The 21,743-nt window shown below is 53.9% G+C and overlaps 1 protein-coding gene across 1 annotated transcript in view; it reads left to right on the top strand.

The window, feature by feature from the left end:
• The window catches only part of RXRA (retinoid X receptor alpha), a 106,318-nt gene that overhangs the window by 47,093 nt on the left and 37,482 nt on the right, over positions 1–21,743 (top strand). The gene's annotated exons all lie outside the window — the stretch shown is intronic.

Below are 21,743 nucleotides of genomic sequence, written 5' to 3'. Positions count from 1 at the left end.
TCCCTGTCGGTGTCCCAGGCCATGCTGGGAACTGGCAGTCACTGCTGATGTCTCTGGCTTTCCCCCAGGGCTCGATTCTATTCCCAGGATGGCTGCTGAGCCTCCCTCTGTGCCCAGCAGCGCTGCTCGACACCCCACTCAGCCGCTCCCGGGTTTTGGGCAGATATAAATTTCTTTTTCCGGTAAGGAGCATTTTTGATACATAAGCAGGATTATTTTGGTGGCTCGGCCAACAGCCACAGGAGGAGCGAGCTCAGGGTCTGGAGCAGCGTTTCGGGTCTGTGCACATACACTCCTGCTGCTGGCTGAGGGGGTGGCAGGAGGAGGAGGAGAAGGAGGAGGAGGAGGAAGAGATAAAAAAACCCCAACCCTACATGTAAATAAACTTAAAAATAAAAAGTGACAGAGATTATTTGCCGCTTAATGAACTAAAATGTCCAACCTCCCACCGAGCGGCGACATTGTTTATAAACTACAGAAAGGGCTTTATTTTAATGGGCAGTAAATCCCATTCATCCCCAGCCCTGGCAGTCCGGAGCGTGCGGGATGAATAGGCTGGCTCTGAACGCAGCCTCCTCGCTCCTGCATTCCCTCTGGCACCTTCTCCGATGGGTGTTTTTCCCCCCTGTGCCCACATTTGCTGTTTTCCTCCCTTCCTCCTCTCTCCTAATCCCCTCCACCGTGCTGATAACGGGGTTATCTGGCCAGGAAGAGAGGAGGAATCCGTCCCTGTGCCTCGGCATGTCACATCCGCTCCGTTTTGTTTATTCGTTTGAAAAGCGCTCCCCCCCGTTCTGTCTCTGGGTGGCAGCTGGAGAGTGGCCCGAGATAATCACGGCCTTATTTTTTATTTTTTTTCCTCTGAAATAAAGCCTCCCGTAGCCTGCAGGCAGGTTTTGTCCAGTTGCCCCCATCCTGTGCTCCTTGCCCTTGGTCATCGGAGCAGAATCCCAGTCCTACAGGCAGATCCCACTGAGGATCCCTCTCGGAGCGGACGCAGTGGCTCTGATGTGGTGACAGCTCCACTGAATGTGGCAGAAAGACAAGCAGGACCACAGCAAGCAGTCAAGCAGTTGTAGGCAGAAAATACAGATCAATATTCTGTTTTGGCCAGAGAATTGTGGAAAATAAATGTACGGTGTGAGCATCCATGGAAATGAGAGCATCCGAGCTGGGGGATGAGGCAGTTGGGAAAAGTTTTGCTGGTTTGGGTTGAAGGGGACAATGACAAGCTAAAAACAGGTTTGGAGCTGGTCAGGCCTGCAGGACCTGCAGTAAGTGGGAAGCATGTTGGTGAGATGTGAGTTGGGGGCTCTCGAGCCTCTGGGAAGTGTTGGGAGCTGGTACCTGTCGTGGGAGAGGGACCACAGTCAGGTCAGGTGGGAATTTTGAACGTGGCTGACTTTCCCAGCACTGCAAAAGACTTCTGACCATAACTCATAGGGTGGTGTGCTCCTAAGGCAAGAAGGAAAATAGTAAGTTATCTATTCCTGCTGGAGTTTAATATCCATAATCTGCCATTAATCAAACTAGGGCTGTGAGATCCTTACTTAGGCCTAATCAGTGTATAATGGATTATCTACAGGAACTAATAAAAGGTAATTATCTATGCTTTGCAAGTTCCAATTACTGTACTTATATGATCAATTAATTCTTGTAACAGTTTCACAGGTGCAATTTGTGTGACAACATTAGGCTGACTCCGGGCAGAGGCTCAGTGCCTGCCTGGCTGCAGGGATGCCAGCAGGGCTATGGGGAGCAGCAGGGATGCCAGCAGGGATGGCTCTGAACTGAAGGAGGGTAGATTTAGAGTAGATACTAGGAAGAAATTCTTCCCTGTAGGTGTGGTGAGGCCCTGGCACAGGTTGCCCAGAGAAGCTGTGGCTGCCCCATCCCTGGAAGTGTCCAAGTGAACGGGGCTTGGAGCAGCCTGGGATAGTGGAAGGTGTCCCTGCCCATGGCAGGGGGTGGGACTGGCTGAACTTTAGGTCTCTTTCAACCTAAAGTACTGTGTGATTCTATGACATTGAGGGCAGCTGGTGCCAGTGGCAGGAATGTTGCCCTGCTGGCACAGCCTCCCCGGCACATCCCGGGTTGTCCCGGTTCCTGCACTGAGAAAAGCCACCTCCCTGCAGGGAGCTGAGGGACAGCAAGGGGCTGCCCTTCGCAGGCTTTCAGCTGTGCATGGTGGTCCTGCCCCAGCAAAAGCACCTCTGCCCTGTGCTGTTCCCTCCCCGGGTTCAGCAGCCGCTCGGCTCCATCCGTCGCTGCACATCCCAAGGGACATTGCCCCGGTCTCACCATCACCTCGGGGACCCCCTCTGCTCCCTTCCCATGCCCCAGCCCGCCCAGCACCGTGAGCAGAGGCAGCTGGCTCCAGTCATCTCCTCCTGCCTGTCCTTGGCTCCCTCTCGCCGGCTTGCAGAGTCATTGGAGGGTCTTAAAGAAGGAGGAAATATCCCAGCGATGTCTGTGCAGTTTTAGGGATGGCTTAAAATTACAATAAATTTGAGACACTTTACGTGTCCACTTGGGGCCCAGCATTGTTGTGGTAATGTGAAGCAGATTGAGGCAAATGGCAGATCTGAAGGGTCTTGCAGGACCCAGGGCATGGAGGAGGAGAGGTGGTGGGGCTTGAAGGAAAACACCATTTCTGCGATGCCGGTTGGAATCACGGAGCCAGATCCTCCCAGGCTGACCCGGATCTCTCTTTACGATGGTGCAGCTCTGACTCATGACTCAGCCTCTGGTTTTTCCTTCTCTCTTGGGGGATTTTTTTAATCCAGTGTTACCTTCTGGTGTCCTCAAGACTGTGCTGTGTCAGGGTATGTTTTGGGTGAAGCTGCTCACTTGGATTTGGGCCCTAGAGCTGGGTCCTGTCTCTGAGGTGGCCTTACTGAGACATGGGGATGTGTCACCTCATCCCTACCCACAGGGTCTGGATATTGAACCAACCCCTCCTTGGGATCCCAGTCCCAAGGGTGTTGGGGAAGGTATTTGATGGGTTGAATGAAGTTTTCTCAAGATCTGTTCCAAGTGGTTCTTTCTGTTTAGTTTGGTTTCAGCCTTTGCAGAGAGAGTTTCACATCATTGCAAAGGAGCAGAAAGAAGAAATTGTTTCAATACAAAACTTGTTTTTTTAAAAAGAAACTGTCGACATGGGATCTTTTGAGAATTTCCATTGTTACTTCCCCTCAAACATGAAATGAATTAATCTGTGTAACTCCTTTTTCTGGGAACAGTCCTGGTTTCATTGACATTTTTGGTTAACAAGGAAAAAAGCAAGCCCACAAAAAAAAAAAAAAAAAAAAGGAAAAAACAACCCCCCCAAGCCTTTCTATTTAAAAAAGAAACTCCCCTCCCAGCTCTCCCAGTGACCATGGTACAACCACTGCTTTGTTCCCAGCATGGTTGATGTTGTTCCCAGCTTGCTTCAAGCTGCTCTGCTGGATGGGGCTGGAGGGAAAGGGGCTGTTTCCTCCTCACTGCTCTTGCATGAGCTCTGGGACACGATGGCATGATGCAAGAGGGCTCTTTGCTGGAGGAGGACATTTATGTGGTGGCCACAGCTGCCTGGATTGGTGCAAATGCTGTATTTTGGGGGTTTGGCCATTCCTGCAGCTTTGCCGAGTCACGGGATGGGGAGATGGATGCTGGCCACTGGAATATCAGACCTGAGGGCACATGGGCCGTTCACCTAAGAGCTGGACTTGATAATCCATGTGAATCTTTTCCAAATCAGGATATTCTGTAACTCCTGTCTGTAAAAGGATGCTAAAGACAGCTCCCAGTGCAGCCCAGCTGCTCCAGCGCAGCCCCCTCCCTTCCCCATTGCTGCAGGGCTGTCCCCAGCCCTGTGCTGTCCTTCTGCACTGATCCTGCACCCAACAGGTGCTGCTCTCAGCTGCTGGCCTCGTCCACCACTGCCTTCAGTTTGGTTTTCCAGTCCTTGGCCATGTGTCCAGCCCCACCAGTGCACCACAGGGAGGAAGCTCTTTTCGTGCTGCTGGGAGATGCTGCCACACGCAGCTCTTGCAGCCCAGCACCAGCCCCTTCCACAGCTGCTTTTTTCTTCTTTTCTTTCTTTTGTTTCATTTTTCTCTTCCCCCCCCCCCCCCCCCCCCTTTTCCCAAGCAAGCCACCACAGGCTCCTTCAAACATTCCCCTGAAGACTGTTCTCCCACTTGTCTGCAACATGTTTGCAGTGCTGAAACTCCCGTTGCCCCATCCCAACCTTCTGCGCCTGCTTTCTTTTCTTGGGTTGCAGGGACCAAGTCCGGGCATGCCAAATCCCACTGAATACAGTTTCATACCTTTGATTCCACCTTTTCCCTTCCCTGTGCAGACGTGACTCACTGCCTGTGGATGTGGCAGTGTCGTGCACGGCTGTGAGGTTTGTGGATGGTGGAGGGTGTTGGAGCTTGACACCCACCCTCTGGCTGCCTCTGGCTGATTTACACCTTTCTGGGATAGCTCATCTTGCACTAAATTTCAAAATGAGCTTGACAGCGAGGTAGCAGGGTCAGGTGGTGATGCTGGCTGGGGGACTGGAGCTCTTGACATGAGTGCTGGTCTCCTCCGTGGGTTCTGGGGAGCAGGGGGGCAGGGGTGCTGTGCCCCAACCTGGCCAACTGACCTATGGAGCTATAGACCCCCCAAATGCTGTGCTGGGTTGATGGTTGCAGTGAGAACAGTTGGGTGCTCTCACTTATTATTAATTTAATACTTCAGATTGCACTAATCATGGGTCTTGTTTGATAAAAACCCAATGAACCCTGTTTGATGGGGTTTGTGGAAAGTTGCTGGTTCTGGCAGATGTAGAGTATGACCAATACAAAATACCACCCTTGCTGACAGGGAATTGTTGCTGAAGAGCTGCTTGGCAGCGGGAAAGGCCAATAACTGTTTGTCCAGATTAGGAAGCGTGTGGTTTGGCAGAGCCTGGCTTAGCAAGGGCCGATGCAGATAGACACGTGTTACAGACCATCTTCGTGTTTGTTTGCTCACTTTGTTTTAATTTGAAACTCAAGCCTCTTCCCTGTGGTTAGATCCTCCCAGCTAAGCAAGTTTTAGCATAGAGAAGTTGCTTAAGGAAGAGAAAGGATGCTGGATGCGGCGTAAAGTGAGAGCGACCGCTGTTACCGCAAACGCTTCCCGACCTCCGGGAACAAAACCATCGGGGTTTTTCTGCCCAGTTCTCTCTGTTCATCCCCTCTTCCAGTGCTTTTATTTTCTAAGCCAACATCGCAGGTTTTATTATAATAATGCTTATTACTTAAATAGTGCCAGAGGTGTACACAGGGCTTTACAAACACTGGGGAAGGAAAGGGCCTTACTCAGGGGAGTTTTTGCTCTAATTTAGGTGATTGTAGTAGAAGTAATTAAGGCTGAGAGGGGCGGGCAGCACTGCAGAGCAGTGTCGGAGCAGCAAGGCAGAGGGACCGACTTTGAGTGAGGTCCTCGTGCCATCTTTAGCCTGGGACTAGGAATGCTGAGCTTTAGGAAGATGGGGGATAGGAGAAGCATCAGCTCTGCCACACCAGGTGAAGCCGTCACCCCCTCAGACACAGCTCTTGTACCAGGGGCGAGATCACAGGGCTTCCAAAAGGAAAGGGAAAAACAATCACGGACTTGTGGCACCCGGTAATGCACTGACCCAATTGTGCACTGCTGTGTAAGGGGAGAGAAATTCCTTCCTGACCCTTGTACTCATCAGCCCGTGCCCTGAAGCATGAGATTTGATTTTCTTTATCTGGCTTTCCATAATTGCAGATGTCGTGTTTGGTACTCCCCGTATCCCACCCCTCAGAAGCAGCATCTGCTGCATTTAACTCAATGGGCCTCCTCCTCTGGGAATTCGCTCCTGAATCTTTGCTGGGAAATGCCTGGAAAGAAGGAAGGAAGGAGAGCTGGTTCCATCAGCCTTCCCAGCACTTGGGGGTTCTCCCAAGCTGTTTGCTCAGCTGGGGAGGGCAGGTGTCCCCCCACATCGTGGCTTGTTCTCCCCATTGCCAGGGACAGGCTGTGGAATATCCGGGATTTCCGTGGGTGCCCTGCCAGGGGCCGGGTCGGCAGAGCCCTTCCTGAAAGAGTTAAAGGCTCTCGCCCCTTCCAGCCTGGGGAAGTGGAATTAGTCACGGCCCTCAGGAGAAGTGCTGGCCAGGTTATAAAAATGACAAACGAGCACAAATCAATAATGAAGTTAGTGTTTGCTGGGAATGCCAGACACGAATGGAAAAATACATCAGCACGGGCGGTGGGTGCTGTGATGTACGGGATGAGCTGCCCCTCGTGTGCATCCCTTGCAGTGTTCCTTTCTCCTCCCCGTCACGTTGGAGTCTCCCCAGCCTTGGGAAGCCAGGATGGCTCTGTATACCAGCACCTCCCGGTGGGATTTTTGGCTCCCACTGGGTGCTCCTTCAGCGTGAGGCCCCGAGGAGGCAGCTCCGGGATATTGTAGATTTGGGATTGCAAGTAGTGCCCCCTGGGGAAGTTGAGTGTCTGATTAACTTTCAGGATACAGGGCAGCATTCCCACAGCAAAAAGGTAGCACTGGAGGCCACATTTCCTTTTCCAAAGGGACTTGGGCATGTCTGGAAAGGAAACGGCCTTCTAATTAGATGGCTTGAAAATCTTTACTGTTGCTCGTTACAAATACATTAATCAGCCCATATTGAAAGAACCGCACTGCAAAAATGACATTATTGTGATTATTATTATTTATAGTTTGGATATGAATGAGTTTAATCCCTTCCTAGGCTGGGCTGGGTTCAGAAAGTGACCCAATGTCCCAGTGCTGCTTCTTGGCCTCAGTATCACCTGGGTTCTGTGCAGCCATAAACCTACTTGGGATGTCTTGGGAATTTTCAGCAGTGCTTTAAAATGTATAAGATAGGGGGGAAAGGTGGCCCAGGGATGTAAATAGGAGGTGAGAGTGAGGGGGCAGAGGTCAGTGCAGAGAAGGAATGGTGAAGGTTGTAGTGGAGGGGGCCTGAGCCACACTGGGAGAGCAGGAGGGGTTCCAATGGTTTTGGAAGAGCAGTGTCATGTCTGCACAGCTTTCTGGGTTGGTGGCTTTCCCAGGGTATTAACACATTTCTGTAATTAATATAAACTTCCTTGGTTGGCCTTCCAAATGTCCTGGATTCCAGTTGCACCCAGTGTGGGCAACCTTGTGCTTCCTCCTTCCCCTCAGCTGACCTTACAGTGCAGGTAAGGTCTCACCAGACACCAGGCCAGCTCCGTACCGTGCTGCAGGATTGTGAACCCAGAGCGTGTTCCAAAGTGGACCCAAAGCACCAAGACACCCTAAGAGCTCAGCCAACTTAAAAAAAACTCGCAGCAAACCAACCCCAGCTCCCCCACCACGTGCTTGGGTGGAGTGGAGCAGTACTGGAGACTGAAGGTTTCTCACTCCCTCTTTGCCAGCAGCTGAGTTTGCCCTTGGCATGGACAAAGTGTGCAGTGCCCTGTAGGAACGAGACAGACCTTGGAAGCACGATGGGTCCCACAGATGCTGTCAGCATCTGCCTGAGGCACATCTCCACGTGCTAAGGCACATCCAGGCTCTTGCCATGACCACGGCTCCATGGCTGCTGGTGCAAGGCAGCCTTCCTGCCTTGGGCCCTTGCCAGTGCCAGGAGCTCTGCCCCACGTCCCCAAGCACGTGGTGGCACCGATCCAGCCCCCAGGGTAGTGACATGGCTTCCAATCCGAGTTAATCATTTGCCAGCCAGTGCTGCCGGGGTGTGTGTGAATTCCTCGCTCCTGTGGACACGCTGTCGTGTGCTCGGCTGTCGCGCTCTCGCCCCGGAGCTGCTGCACCAAATGTTTTGCAACAAAAAAAAACCCCAAACCACATGAAAGCAGTCGAGTTTCGTGTTTCATCGTAACCCCAAATTCAGGTTTGCCAAGAGTTTCAGTAGTTTTGTGAACCTTTCCCATGAACCTCCAGCAAAGGCTGTCATTTAACCTGGTTTTGATGAAAACCCGGGTGTGACTCCGGCACTTTTGAGGTTCGTGCAAATGTGAAATTCAAAGGGTTTTGAGAGGAAGCAAGAAGGGAACCCAAACACACATCAGAGCGGTGTTTGCAGGAAGCCCTGTGCACATCTGGGGCCGAACTGTAGCTCCCTGAGGACCTGGGGCACTGACACCCACATTCTTTGTTCTGGGGGATATTCTTGGGGGTGCTTTGAACCACCTCGGCAGCATCGCCCCCAAACCAGCTGCTGCAATGTGCTAAGTGTGGGTGCTGTGGGTGCTGTGGGTGCTGTGGCTCCAGAGTCCTTGTGGCAGCATATCCCACTGCTGGGGCTGTTTTGGAGTGGTGGGGGGTGATCCCGGGCTTTGCTCTTGGCGTTGCTTTAGGAAAAAGTGAAAGCCAGCGATGTGCAAGGGAGCTCCCGTGCCAAAAAATAAACGTCGGGTACCGCGGGGTGGGGATGGGGCTCCTTCTGAACCACGCCTGGCTCACACCCAGTCCTGCCTCTGGATTCTGTGTGTTATTATATCCACCCGCGGATTGCTTTTTCGGCAGCGCCGTCTTTCCTTTCTCCAGCAATTTCCTGAAATAACGTTAGGGAAATGTGAAAATCTTGAACTTTTGAACCTCCCCGGAGGACGGCGTGCAGGGGGGTGGCGGCAGGAGGAGGGGACGCCCGCCCTTCTCCCTGACGTTTATTTTGGCTACAGGGCCTGGGGCTGGGGAGGAGGGGGCTCTGCAGCCCCCCGGCCGGCCGAGGAGCCTGATCAGCGCTGCCCCTTATTAATTAATGACTTTCTTGGCGCTGGGTCACGGAGGCGAGGAAGCCAGAGGAAGTTTTCTTTTGCTCGCAGATGCCGGGGAGAAGGGGAGAGCCTGGGCTGGGTGGCGAGGGCAGGGGGTGACACACGGGGGTGATGGATGGGGCCGCGGGTTTTCGGCTGGGCTCTGGACACGGGCGGCTCGCACCGGTGAGGAAGAGAGAGGGGAAGGGGGATACGCCGCGCCTGGAAAGTACTTTTCCCTCTGATGAACTTCAGAGGCGTATAAATCACTGCCAGGCTGCAGCTGCGGAGCATGTGACGCTGGCAAATTAATGGTCCTTCGGAAAACGCCGGCCATCACGCTCCCCTCCTCGCCTCTTAAAGGCGCAGCCGGGCGGCCAGGCTGCTCCCAGGGGTGGGAATCAGGGCTGGGCGAGCCTTGAGGTCCTGCTGACCCCGGAGGAGCTGGGGGTGGGTGTGCCCATGGGGATGATTCAGTGTGAGGGTCCCTCGATGCTCTCCACGGGGCACAGCTTTCCACGTTGCAACTCAATCCGTGGTGCAAAGCTCTCCGTGGTGCAACTCAATCCGTGGTGCAACTCAATCCATGGTGGGCTCCTGCTCTGCTGTCTGTGGACAAACGGGAGCAAGGTGGTTCTGGGAGTGTTGCTTTTTCCAAGGGGCCTTGGGAGCTGGGTGGGAGCCTGGTGGGAGCTCCTGGTCTTTGTGTAGCCGTGCCTCTGCTGAGTTTTTTGTACACAGTGACCTGTGGAGGTTGGAGACACATCCAGGGCATGCCAAAACCTTGTGATTGCAGTGTTGAATTTGCAGTCAAGAGGGGCATCACATCAGGAGCTGGTACAGCACCCTGCCTGCTGCAGCAGGTTGCCAAGCGCCATAGCAGAGGACCGCAGAGCATCTTTCTCCGATGCCACCACATGCCAGGGCTGGGAATTTCACAGCCATCCCATGAAAACCTCACAGGCAAACTGCTGTAGGGCAGTGGGAGATCTTCTAGTTCACCCAGGGCCACCTGGGCCACCACCTGAGTCCCAGCCCACTGCCTGCCCATCACACCATCTGGCTCCTCTTCCTCGCCATTGCTCTTTAAAGCAGTGGTGGAAGAGGAGGAGAATCCAGCGCTGCAACTCCTGCCCAGCGCTGCTGGAATGCAGGAAGGGGAGGGAGCTGAGCCACCAGCTGAACAGTTAAAAATTACTAAATACTTCCCTAATATAATTAGGTTTCCATGCAGGCAATTGCCTTAATTGCCAGAGGGATGTGGGGCAGTGAGGGGGGAGCCAGCCTGGGCTCTCTCCCTGCGCTGCTGCTCTGGTTGGTGTCTCACATGTTCCGCTCCAGCTGGTCCAAGGGCCTTGTGGGGGGGAGTTGTCCCCAGTGATGCCCCAGCAAGGATTTGCCTCAGGCTGAGCAAAAAGTAAATAAAAGTGTTTTGTGAACATGGTGGGGCTGGAAGTGAGTGCTGGTGCAGGGCTTGGCAGGACCCCGGTCACCCTCCTTGGGTGGATCTGCTGGGAGATGAGCTCAGAGGCCACTGGGACATGCTGCAGTTTAAATTCCTCTTTATTTTACAAGTGCTGCTGGAGCCAGGAAAGTTAAGGAGGCAAAAAAAGCCAGAGCCCACTCCGTGATTTACGTGGTAAAGGAGATAAGTGGGGATTTAAGGAGAAGGGAATATATAATTGAGACGAACGTGTAATATGAGCACGGATCCAAACAGAGAGATTGTAATCAGAAGTGTTAGGAGAAGCTGAGGTTTATTAATGAAACGTCTCATCTATTTGTCAGCTGAAGAGGAACAGCTTTTCCCAGCAGCTGGGGGTGGAGGGGGTGGATGCAGGGATTGCTCTCGGTGTTCCTGCTGTAGGGATCGAGGCTGGCATCTCCCTGCCTAGGTGCAGGGTGCTTGGGCCTGGAAGCAAAGGGTTGGAGGAAAAAAAGGAAGTGTGTGGCTTCTAGAAAGCTGGATGTTGTCCTTGTCCTGGCTTTAAGTCAGGAGCTGGGGGAGCTGATCAGTGGGGCTGAGAGCTGCCCGAGGGAGGGCTCGTTGGAGCCTTCCTCAGAGCCTCTCATCTGCATCACTGCTCTCCCTGATCCCAGTGCCTTGCTGCAGTCCCGTCATTTTAGGGCTGCTGCCCAGTCACAATGCCCAGGCACATGTGGGCACTGCTGCTGACCCTGTCCCACTGCCCTGCTGGCTCCCAGAGCTGTGCTGCTGGCTTGGACAAACCCCTCTCTCATAGCCTGTAGGCTGCAGTTGAGTGCAGACACATCTAACCCAACTTTGGAGGAGTGTTGGGAGCTGTGCAGAGAGCACTTATTCTCACTGGTTTTCAGGAGCTGGGTGGCTGGAATTCCTCTGGTTTGCCATTGCTGTATGGTTTGGGGGTTCTGTGTGGCCTGTGGCATGGCTCAGCTGTTCCTGGGGTGACACCCTGACAGCATGGTGGGCAGTCACCCTGTTTCATCCCACACCTACTTTTATTCCTGCCCCAGCAATGCTGTTGGGGCATCTTCCTCCCTTGAGGTTCCTCGGGCAGGAGGACGATGCTGGCAGCATCCGAGGGGTTAACCTGGAGTTGTATCAGCTCTGGCAGGGAAAGACTCTGACTGTTCATGAAGGGAACATTTTTGTGGGGGTCCTTCCCCTTCCCAGGCCCTGGCAGTTATCTGGGGGCTGACAAAACGCCTGGAACACCGAGACCCGCTGGACATTGACCCGTCTGTGCTGAGCTCAATTAGCCGCCGCTATCTGATTGGACTTGGCGCAGCCTAATTAGCTTTGGACTCGAACCAGAAACTTAAACCCAAAGGCAGCTTGCAGGCAGCCCATCCTTTGCTGCGGCCTGCCCGGGGGAGGGAAGAGCTTTCCCAAGCCTCCTCTCTGGCCTGGGAAGGGGGAACAACCCCCCAGCCCTGCCTGCCCATCCCTCCAACCACACAGCTGGAGTCGAGGGGGCTTAAACCTTCCCTCCTGCCCAGTACGTGTTACTGAACCCCAGTGGGGTCACACAAGACCAAAGGCAGCTTCTTTCTCTTGGAGAAAAGTGCATGCCATGTAGTTTCCAGAGGGAACTTGCTTTTATGGGAGGGGACCTGGCTCTGGCAGCTGCCTTCCCTGTCTTGTCAGGCACCTTCCTGGGTAGGCACCCAGTTCTCAGGCTCCTTCTCCTGGACCTCCAGCTGCTGTACACAAAGTGGGTGGTTTGTCCCTGAGGGAACTGGCTCACTCCAAAGCATTCTCCAGTCATCGGTGGAGATGTGGAGGAGGAGCTGAGATGGGAAGGAATGGCTGTTTTGAGACCCTGGGATCCTTTGCCCGTCTGCGTTTCCAGCTCTGTGACAATTAAAGCATGAAAATGCTGGTGGGAAGGGACCTTCAGGGATCTGTTGACGAACCTACCACCAGCATTCATTCTGAGAGGTGGGCATTTCTCCAAGGAGACTTGGGAAAACAGTGTTCCCATGGGCTGCCCTTGCACAGTTCCCAGCAGTGAAGCCCTTGGAGGAGTGGCTCATCCCACTTGGATGCTCACGAGATGTGTCCTGACCAGATGACACCCCGTGCCCAAACCAGGCTGGCCTGGTCTCAGCTGAGAGATGGGAAGACCCACGTGGCCTTGCCGTCCTCCTAAGGAAAATCACCACAACTGTTTTTCTGGAAAGCTGTTTTTCTGGGAAACCAGTTAGAGGCGTTGCCTTTGGCTGGTCGTGGTGTGGCCAGTGGCAGCACAGCTTTGGCATGTTGGGCTGCCAGCTGCACACTGGCGGCGAGCACCAGCACCAGCCACGTTGGGTCGATTAAAGCCCATTATGCCAAGTGAATGACTGTAATTATCTCAAATCTGGATTAATGTGCACGCACAGCACCGTAATATAATCCGTCTGGCTGGTGGCTTGTGGGCCGTTGTTCCTGGGAGCCAGGCGGAGGAAGGAATCCACAACACACGGCTGTGTCCTCCTCCTCTCACCTCCTGCTGCATTCTCAGGCCCTGAGGACGGAGCTTGTCCCATCACATGGATCCTGTAGGACTTTTTAAAGCAATGATTGCTCACAGCACTGACCGCAGGCTGGTGTGGAGGTGCTGTCAACTCCTGCCCGCGCCTCTGGTCAGCCCCCAAAATCAGCAAAACAAGGATAGATGCAGCACATCCCTTGTCCTGGAGCTCTGCACCTCCAGGGCCCATTAGCAACTGGGGAACACATGTTTTAGCCCACAGATCTCAAAGCCAGTGGCCGGGAGAGCTGCCGGGCTGCTCCTGCTCTTGGTCTTTGGGATTTGGCTCATCCCAGATCTCCTGGAGGGAGAATGGAGGGAGCTGAGGGCTGAGAGCTCCTGTTTCCCAGAGCTCTCATCCCTGCTTCATTGCACCCTTTTGTCTGCTTTTTTCCCTGCCTGCTTTGGAGTGGGATGTTTTAGGGCTCCAGGTAGTGGGTTCCCCAGGGAGCAGAGAGCTTAGCTCCAGGTCTGAGCCCATCTCCTCTCCACATCCATCCTCCTGTTGGGGGGATGGATCCAGGTGTTGGGGACAGCAGGTGGGACAGGCTAGGGCAGTGGAGCAGCGCCTGATCCGGGTTCTCCGGTGTTCTCAGCATGTGCCACGTGTGTGGCTCATTTCTGGGAAGTCCTGGGGGGATCTTCAGTGTGAGTCAAAGCTTCTCCTCTTTCTGTTGGAATGAGCCTAATGCTTCCGAGCTCCCCGCGCGTCTTGCTGGATCCTGCTTGGTTTTTCATAGCTCAGAGCCCAGCACCCCCTCAAGGGCAATTAGATCACTTCCAATTTGCCCGTAAGCCCATAAAACCGCAATTGAATGTAATTAAAAGGCCATAATGAGCTCCAGCAACCTGCGGGACCACTGTGCTTTTGCTCTCACCGCGCTCTTTTCGGAGAGTGGGATGGAGTCAGGGAGGCTGCGAAGGTCAGCGGTTGCATGGAGGTTGAGGAGCTCTGAGCAGAGGTCTCTGATTCCCAGGACAGGGTGGGCAGACATTGGGAAGCACCACCACCATGTCCCCACACTGGTGATGTCCATCAGGGAGGGCTGAAAGGACCCCTGGGTGCAGCCCACTGTCTTTACGGAGCAGAGGGAGAATCTTCCCCTCTATTGGCATCTTTTCCTGATGGTTTGGATTCACCAGTGCTCTTTGGAGGCTGGAAGGGGGCCAGCAGGTACAAATTCCCCCCCGTCATGGCCTGCCCCTGGCTGTGTTTGGGGAAGGTTAATGGCAGGGAACGATTGCAGCGATGGGGGCTGAGCCCTTGTGCTTTGGCAGCAGGGTCTGTGTCCCCCAAACCCCCTTTCGGGGGTGCATGAGGCCACTCAAGAAGGTGCAGAGATGCAACCCCAAGCAGGGTTTGTTCAGCTGCTCCTCACTCTGCCACATTTGGGACCAAGAGCTGAGCTGGGAGCATCTGTCCCTTGTCCCATGGCCTGAAAGCTCAGGGCAGGGAGGGGACAGCGAGTCCTTGCTCGGAGCTGCTTCTGGCAGCGATGGCACTGGCTCCAAAGAGCCACCACGTCGAGCCCTTCGTCAGCCATCCCCCCATTCCTGCTGCCAGCCCAGGAGCCCTGGCAGCAGCACTACACTGCACCTATTATTGCCTGTTCCTGCAGCGGGTTCCCAGCCAGTAAATTAGGGGCACTCGCTGCGCCGCTGACAGCAGAACAGAGCACATTGTGAGAGCAGGGACAGCGCCGGCCCTTGAGGGATGAAATAGGAGCCTGTAATTTCTCAGGACTGTTGTGACATCTTTGCACAAGCGTGTGATTGAGTCACATTTGCTTTATCAGCAGAATCCTTGTTTGCCTGGGTGCACCCTCCCCCTCCACCCACCGCTGCCAGGGTGGGGGAGAGCTGAGTGCTGCCCGCCCCCTCCCCCTGGGCTTCCCTACTCTCCCAGGGGCTCCTCACACTTTCCATATGTCCCTGCTCTCTCACGCTTCCTGCTTTTCCCTTCTCCGCCCACAGCCCCAGCTCCTGCCAAAGGGGCTTGGAGGCTGCCCCGTCTGCCTGGGAGATGCAAACCGAAGCAAACACGGGTGGGGGTCCTCCATGGGAGGGGGGGATGATTTGGGATGGGGGTCCACGTGGGGCAGGAAGCCGGGAGTGCTGGAGGAAGAGGCGTTTGCAGGCGCTTCCTCCGGTGACATGGCAGTTCTTCGCGGGCAAAGCGGCTTCTGGAAAATTCCTCTTTTCAGTCCTTCCCCCTCGGAGACAGGAGTAACCCCCGCAGGCTTCCAGCTCTGACAGGAGCTCCAAGAGTGGGCTTTGCTTTTAGAGGGCTGCTGAGAGGGTGGGATGGGGTTTTAAGGCAAAAAACACGAAATAAGCCCCTGTGCCAGAGCTGAGCGCACTTGGTCAGCCCTGACCTGGGGGCTGTGTCTCCCCTGAGCGCATGTGTCCTCAGCAGGGTTCCCCCCTCCTCCATGCTCTGCAGCATCAGGCACAAACATCCCCTGTTTGGTGTGGATCCTGCGGTGGGGTGTCTCCAGACCCCTGGGAAGCCAGGCTCTAGCAGGTGATGGGGTGGGTTAGGGGTGAGTGTCTCCCAAAAGTGACCCTGTGGTGCTCTGAGCCAGATTGCCAAAAGATGGGCACACGGGTGAGAGTGTGGTCACCAATTGCAGGTTGCCTGGGGAGAGGCCCCCAAATGCCACCTAGGACTTGCCAGCCTGGTCCATGGCTGTGATCACACTGTGGTCCTTCCGTGTGGCACTGGGGAGGGCTGGTGTTTCCTGCAGAGTTGTATCCAAAGGAGAAAATAAAATAGGATAGAGAGGGAGAACAGGTGTTGGAGCTGCAGGGACAGAGATGACCCAGCTCTGCTCTGTGGGATAGGGATGCTGCCAACTCCTTGGAGCGCTGCTGCGAGGTTTGGAGTGGGTACCACTCTGGGGAGCCCCCGTGGCTTGGCAATGGGACGATCTTGCACTTCCTCTTCCCCTTCATCTTGTGGGAAGAGAGCAGAGGTTTCCTGAGTGGTGCAGCAGGGACTCTGGCTGAGAAGGGAGAGGTTGGGTTGCAGGGTGCCGTGGAAAAGCCGCTCGTGGGCACTGTAATCTCATGGCACGGTCCATCAACCCATAAGGTGAAATGCTGGCAGGAGGCAGCAGATAATGCCTGCGAGGGGCCAGGCTGGCAGCACGCAGAGGGTGCTGCTGGATTTCCTCCAGCTGAGGAAATCCCTGGAAGGGGACCCTGATGCTGCACTGAAGCCCCAGAACACACCTCTGCTCCTCACTGGGTTTGGCGGAGGTGCCGAGCGGTCCTGACGGAGCATTTCGGGTGGGAGCAGGGAGCCAGAGGTGAGAAGCTGTGTGGCTTTGAGGTTTTAGTTTGGTCAAAGTGAAACCTGATGGGAGGAGGAACAACCCACCCGGAGCAGAGAGCAGCTGAAACCGAGTTTCTCACCATCCTCGAGCAGGTTGAACCCCTGTGGCATCGCCCGGTGCTTCCTGGGGGAAGGTGCTGAGCACAGCTTAAGAAACACCCCCAAACTTTGGAGCAGCTTCCCAAAGAGAAACTGCACGTGGTGATCTTCAAATGCCTGCAAAAAGACAGGTTTCTGTGTGCTATCCCCTGTGCAGACTTTAGGAGGTCTGAGAGGGATGTTCTCAGCTTTGTTTTTGTACTCTAGTCCAGAAATGTAAAAAGAAAAATCAATTCCAGTTACTTTTTAGTGAAATCAGAGCTACTCAGCACACTTGACTGCACGTCCCGTGCTCCTACATCCTTTTGCCTGTAGCTGTAGAAACAATATTCAGAAGGGATGTATAGTTAACACAACTGCATCTTCTGAAGTCTTGGAGTGCCCATTCCAAGCATGCCCTGACTGTGTGCCTGGCACTCGGGTGATTTAAGAGCATCAGTTGCCTGTCCTCTCTGTCCTCTGCTATAAAGGCAGCTTAACGGGCTTGGGCCACAGGATGATGCTTGTTTCTTGGACCTGTGGGTGATTTTCTGGGATAACAGCCACACTGCACCATGCAGGTCATCCCCCTGAGTTTACCCAAGTCAGGCACTGTTGGGTCCACAGTTCCAGTTCCCTGGAACGGGAAGAGGCAGTTCTTGCTCCATCCTCACTTCAGTTCTCAGCTCTGCTGATATAAATTGAGAGCAAACTTACTCAAGATTGTAGGCCAGGGGCTATTTAAATTCATCACTGAGTTTGTGATCAGGACAAAAGTGAGGACCTGACCTCTTGTGGTCACAGTATTACCATGGCAATTTTCCCATGAAAGCTGCAGCCAAACCCTCGTGTCCTGCCCAGATTCACTGTCTGCCTGTTGCTCCCCTCATCCCACTGTTTGCCACCAGTGCCTTCATTTGCTTGGGAAGGCCAAAGGAGGGGGGGGGGAGCCTCTATCATTTTGAGGTTCCTTGTCTGGAAAGCACACGAGATTTCTGAACTACTTTTGAGGAATGAGAGCAAAAGGACAGTGATTTTCACTACCGAGTTCATTTAGGTTTAGAGTCACCAGAAAAGGAACAGTGCTCGTGGGCTCGGGGTGCTGTGTTTGCCTGCAGATCCCATGTGCATTTGGGTGTCAGAGTTTGGAACCTGGTCACCACCAAAGTGACTCTTGAGAGCAGAGGAGGAGGAGGTTTCCAGAAGCCTGATCTTAGCTCCTGGTCCCACTCCCCTCCCAGCGTGGCCCCACAGCGCTGCAAAGCCCTAACAGGGAGGGCTGACTTAAGGAAGGGAGTGGCAACCCAAATTTAGAATTTCCTGCTGTTTAATACTCAGAATTGATTTGCTTTCTGATTAAGGAGGAAGAGGTGCTGAGGTGAAAAAAAAAAAAAAGCGGAAGCCAGAGGTTGTGGGTGACCTTCCAAATCTCAGCTGGTGTTGGAGACAGGCACGTGGAGTGTTCCCACTGTGTGTTCCCACCGAGCCCTGGACTGCCTGCAGACCCCTCTGATCCCACCCAGAAGGGCTGTGGGCTGTGTCCTGGAGCTTCAGCTCTACTCAGCTGCAGAAAAACACAACTTGGGGAGTCTGCTTGTGCCTTGAAATATGTTTGTTTTTTTTTTAACTTCCCCTCTCGCAGAAGCCGACTGCCGAGGCACCGAGCTGCTGAGGAAACTCCCTGGATATGCCAGAAAAGGTTTTCCAGCAGAGCTAGGTCACTGTAGTTTTACTGGCAAAGCCTCTTAAGCATAAATGAAGATTATTCTGGCGAAAGCTTATGCTGGTACAGTTTATTCCGGTACAAATGAGCTATCCTGGGGAAAAAAAAAAAAAAAAGGCACCTCTGCGCTGTTGGAATTGTTTCTGCTTTGGGACATTTTGTGGTCTAGAAATGTTAAAATCACAGCCCTTCGTGATACTGCCGGATCAGCAAAAGCTGGTTTAGCTGCTGCAGACGTGCCCTGGCCAAGCAGCAGCACTTGGAGTCCCGTGCACTGCGTGACAAAATGCCACAGGGAAGGATTGCAAGGGCTGGTGGCATTCTGGATGCTTCCAGTGACCGCAGCTCCCAGAGGGTCTGACCTGCCCATCTGGGATGCTTCCAGCCATGGATATTTGCTGGGTCCAAACTGGAGATTTGTGCTCTTGGCCCCAAGAATGCCAAGGGAGTGGAAAATAGCAGTAGAGCTGCCCAGGGATGTTGGGTACTTGGCTGCAGCTGGATGAAAATGGGGGCAAATGTTTTATGAAGATGGTTTTTTCCCCTCATTGAACATTATTAATAATATCCTCGTTCTTTTTCTTCTTATGGTGATGATAATAGTAAGTGAGTTCTGTCTATCACAGAGACAGGAGGGAAAAAGAACCACAGGAAAGGTTGATTCAGCAGTTGAGATGCTACCCTGCATCTTGCAGTAGCCAGGATCTATTCCCAGCTTTGGCTCCCATTTCCTGTGTGACCTTGGTGAAGGTCACATCAACTTTCAAAACCAAATTTTTACGTCTTTGTCTGCTAGAAGGGCTCCTGCCTCCTCAGGGGCATTGCTCTCCCCGTGCCTCAGCTTCCCCACCCAGGATGGTGGAATCCTGAAGAGATCTTGGAAAGACAGGTACCTGCTGAGGGAAAGGGCAGGGAGGAGCACACTGTGCCAGAAAAAACAAGGCTCAGGCTCATTATCTGGAGGCCAGATCAGAACCCTCTGGCTCTGGTATCCGTGTGGTGGTTCCTGTGCCACGGAGCAGAGCGGGAATCACGCCCGTGGCTCTGTGCAGCCACAGAGCACCATCACTGCAAGATGGATCACGTGGCCCTGCCCTGAATGTCATATTCTTTGGGAAAAATTCCCATCCAAATTTTGTGGCTGGCGGGTCCGTAGTTTAGAGGAAGAAAAAAGAGCTTCATTGCAAATTCTTCAGCTGCTGACGAGCTCTGGTTTCTGATCTCCCAATTGCCATGGGGCATCTTCTGGGATATATAGAGGTCGTTGTGCTTAAACAAAGGACACACAGAGAAAATAGCTGCAGTTGATGGGTGTGACAGAGGGGAAATGCTTTCAGAACTTTTTTTCTCTCTTTTTTTTTTTTTAATTTAGAAACAGGCACAGAGTTTATTTTGATCAAGAGATAGTCACACACAACAGCTTTAAATGGCAGAACTCCACAAGGAAAAGGAATAGTGTCACACTACTTGAACTGAAAATGCATTTGGGAAAATGCCTCCTGTGTTTGCTGCAGTCCAAGTGGTGTTCATCAGTTTGGGAATTTGTTTCAATTAAGGGTTTTTCCTCAGTCTAGGCTTTTTTTCCTTTTTTAAAGCATTCATTTTTCATTCAGGGTCCTCTAGGATACTTTTGATGAGGGAGAAGGGTGAGCTCCTCATGTCCTGCTCCCAGTCCTCATCTCCCCACCCTGAGTCATTATTTTCTCAAACTCATCCTCCCACTGGGAACACTCCCCCTCGAGCCAGGGGCTGGCAGCATCTGCCCTGAGTTGCCTCAAGTGGACTCTTGATTTTGCTAAGGAAAAAACCCCAAACCCTTTTCCATATTTGCTTGTTGTTTGGAGGTAAAACGTTTCCCATTGCTGCAGCTCTTCCAGCGGGGTTTTGGAGGGGGGAGTGTTTGGATGAGCAGTGGAAACATCCCAGTGTCCAGAGGGTTGCTTGAGCTGGACTCTGAAGGAGTTCAGGTCTGGTTTGGATTTCAGAGCATGTGACCAGGGGGTTTGGGTGAGAACACACCCAAATCTGTCCATGCCAGCACCCACACCTCCCTGTTCCATGCTCAGTTAGTCCTCTCCTTTCCTTTTTGTTGTTGCCTGAATTATTCTTTCTGGACCATCCCTCCCACACACCCCCAGTTCCTGACTGGGTGCTGGGTGCTGGGGATCACATCCGTGTGTGAACAGGGTGGATGAGGGGAGCTGATGTGGTGACATGGGATGTGCAGGGACGGGGAGCTCCCGTGGTACCCCGGGGATGGGGATTTCGGGAGAGGTGCCGGCCCCACACGTGCTTTGCTTTCTGATGTGCTTGAGTAGGCGTGGGCTGGTCGCCAGTAACCTGCCTGTGACCTCTCCTGCCTTAAATATTCAGGATCTTTTAAAAGGAAAGACTGGGCTTCGCTGCCTTCCCTTTGCCTGCGGGTCAAGTGCCTGTTTCCCCTGGCTGGGGATCCAGTGCATCCTTGGAAGGTGTCCACCCATCACCTGAGCTCTGGGTGTTTCTGGGGTCCTTCAAGCCTGGCTGGGACCCCCTAACTCTGCTCCAGAATGAGCTCCTGCCTTTTCCCCCTGCTGGGGTGGCAGTGGGGAAAAAACACCAGGAGCAGAGAGCCGGGAAGCACAATCCCACTGTGCTAAAGCCCTGGAGCAGACCCCGAAGCCTCAAGGAATTTCCTGGGGTTCCTGTTGTGCCGCCCGCACGTCACTCAGCCAGGGGTGACGTGGTGGCCCGAGGTTGTTTTATATCAACATCCTTTGAGAGCCAGTCGAGGCCGGGCCCCCAGGGACAGGGATGCTCCCTTCCACCACAGGCCAGGGATGCTGATGGGATGCTGGGGGCTGTGATGGGATTCTGGAGGCAGCAGTGGGGTTCTGCGGGCAGCAGTGGAATGCTGGGAGCAGCAGTGGTACTCTAGATGCAGTGATGGGATGCTGGGGGCAGCAGTGGGATTCTGGGGGCAGCATTGGGATGCTGGGAGCAGTGATGGGACTCTAGGTGCAGCGATGGGATGCTGGTTCCATGGCTTTGCAAGAGGAGCATTGCTGCCTTGCTGAGCCTTCAATTCCTCATCCCGGGATTTCCCCACTGGGATGGGTGATCTCTGGGGAGGATTGCTGGGGCTGGGCTGCTGTGTGTTCAGCGAGCATGTTTCCCCACTGTGTAACATTCATGTGCTAATTGCTCCAAAATCCTGGGCAGACAGCTGGCTCCAAGCAGACTGAAGGCAACATTTTCCAGAATTTGGGGTCCGTAGCCAAAAGCAGTGGCTACCAGACCCACCAGGAAGGGCCCCTTGCCTAAGCGGTCGTGCTGGTGCTTCCTCCTCTCTGGATCCACGTTTGCTGGTGTGAACTGGGGGGTCCTGGTGGGTGTCAGGATGAGCAGTGGCCATGCTGGGGGGGCCCCATCCACACTGCCCATCCGCCCCCGCCGCCTTCCGTCCGCTCCTGCTCGCAGCCTGCCCGGGGGCCACGAGCCAGCCCCTTCCTCGCTCGGGATTGTTTTGCAAGCAGCGTGACAGGATGAGGAGGAAATGTGCCAGGAATGGCTCCATGTCTCCTCTTGGGAGAATCGAAGTCTATTTATAACCCCCTCTTCCCACCCCCCTCCTCCCGCTCCCCCGGGACGACGGAGCCGCTGGGGCGCAGGCAGACACAGCCCGTCCTGTGCCTGCAGAGCTGCTCCCGCTCCCCATGCAGCAGGCAGGCGTGTTCCTCCTGGCCAGCACACAGAGCCACAGGATCATTTAGGTCAGAAAAAACCTCCAGGATCATCCAGTCCAACCCTTGAGCACACAGCCTTCCTTGTGGCACACTGGTGTGTGGATGGACACACA

Source organism: Pseudopipra pipra, chromosome 20 (assembly GCF_036250125.1).
Source record: "Pseudopipra pipra isolate bDixPip1 chromosome 20, bDixPip1.hap1, whole genome shotgun sequence".
Taxonomy (NCBI): domain Eukaryota; kingdom Metazoa; phylum Chordata; class Aves; order Passeriformes; family Pipridae; genus Pseudopipra; species Pseudopipra pipra.
The sequence above is the reverse complement of the archived record's forward strand: the minus strand, read 5'-3'. Positions and strand labels throughout refer to the sequence as shown.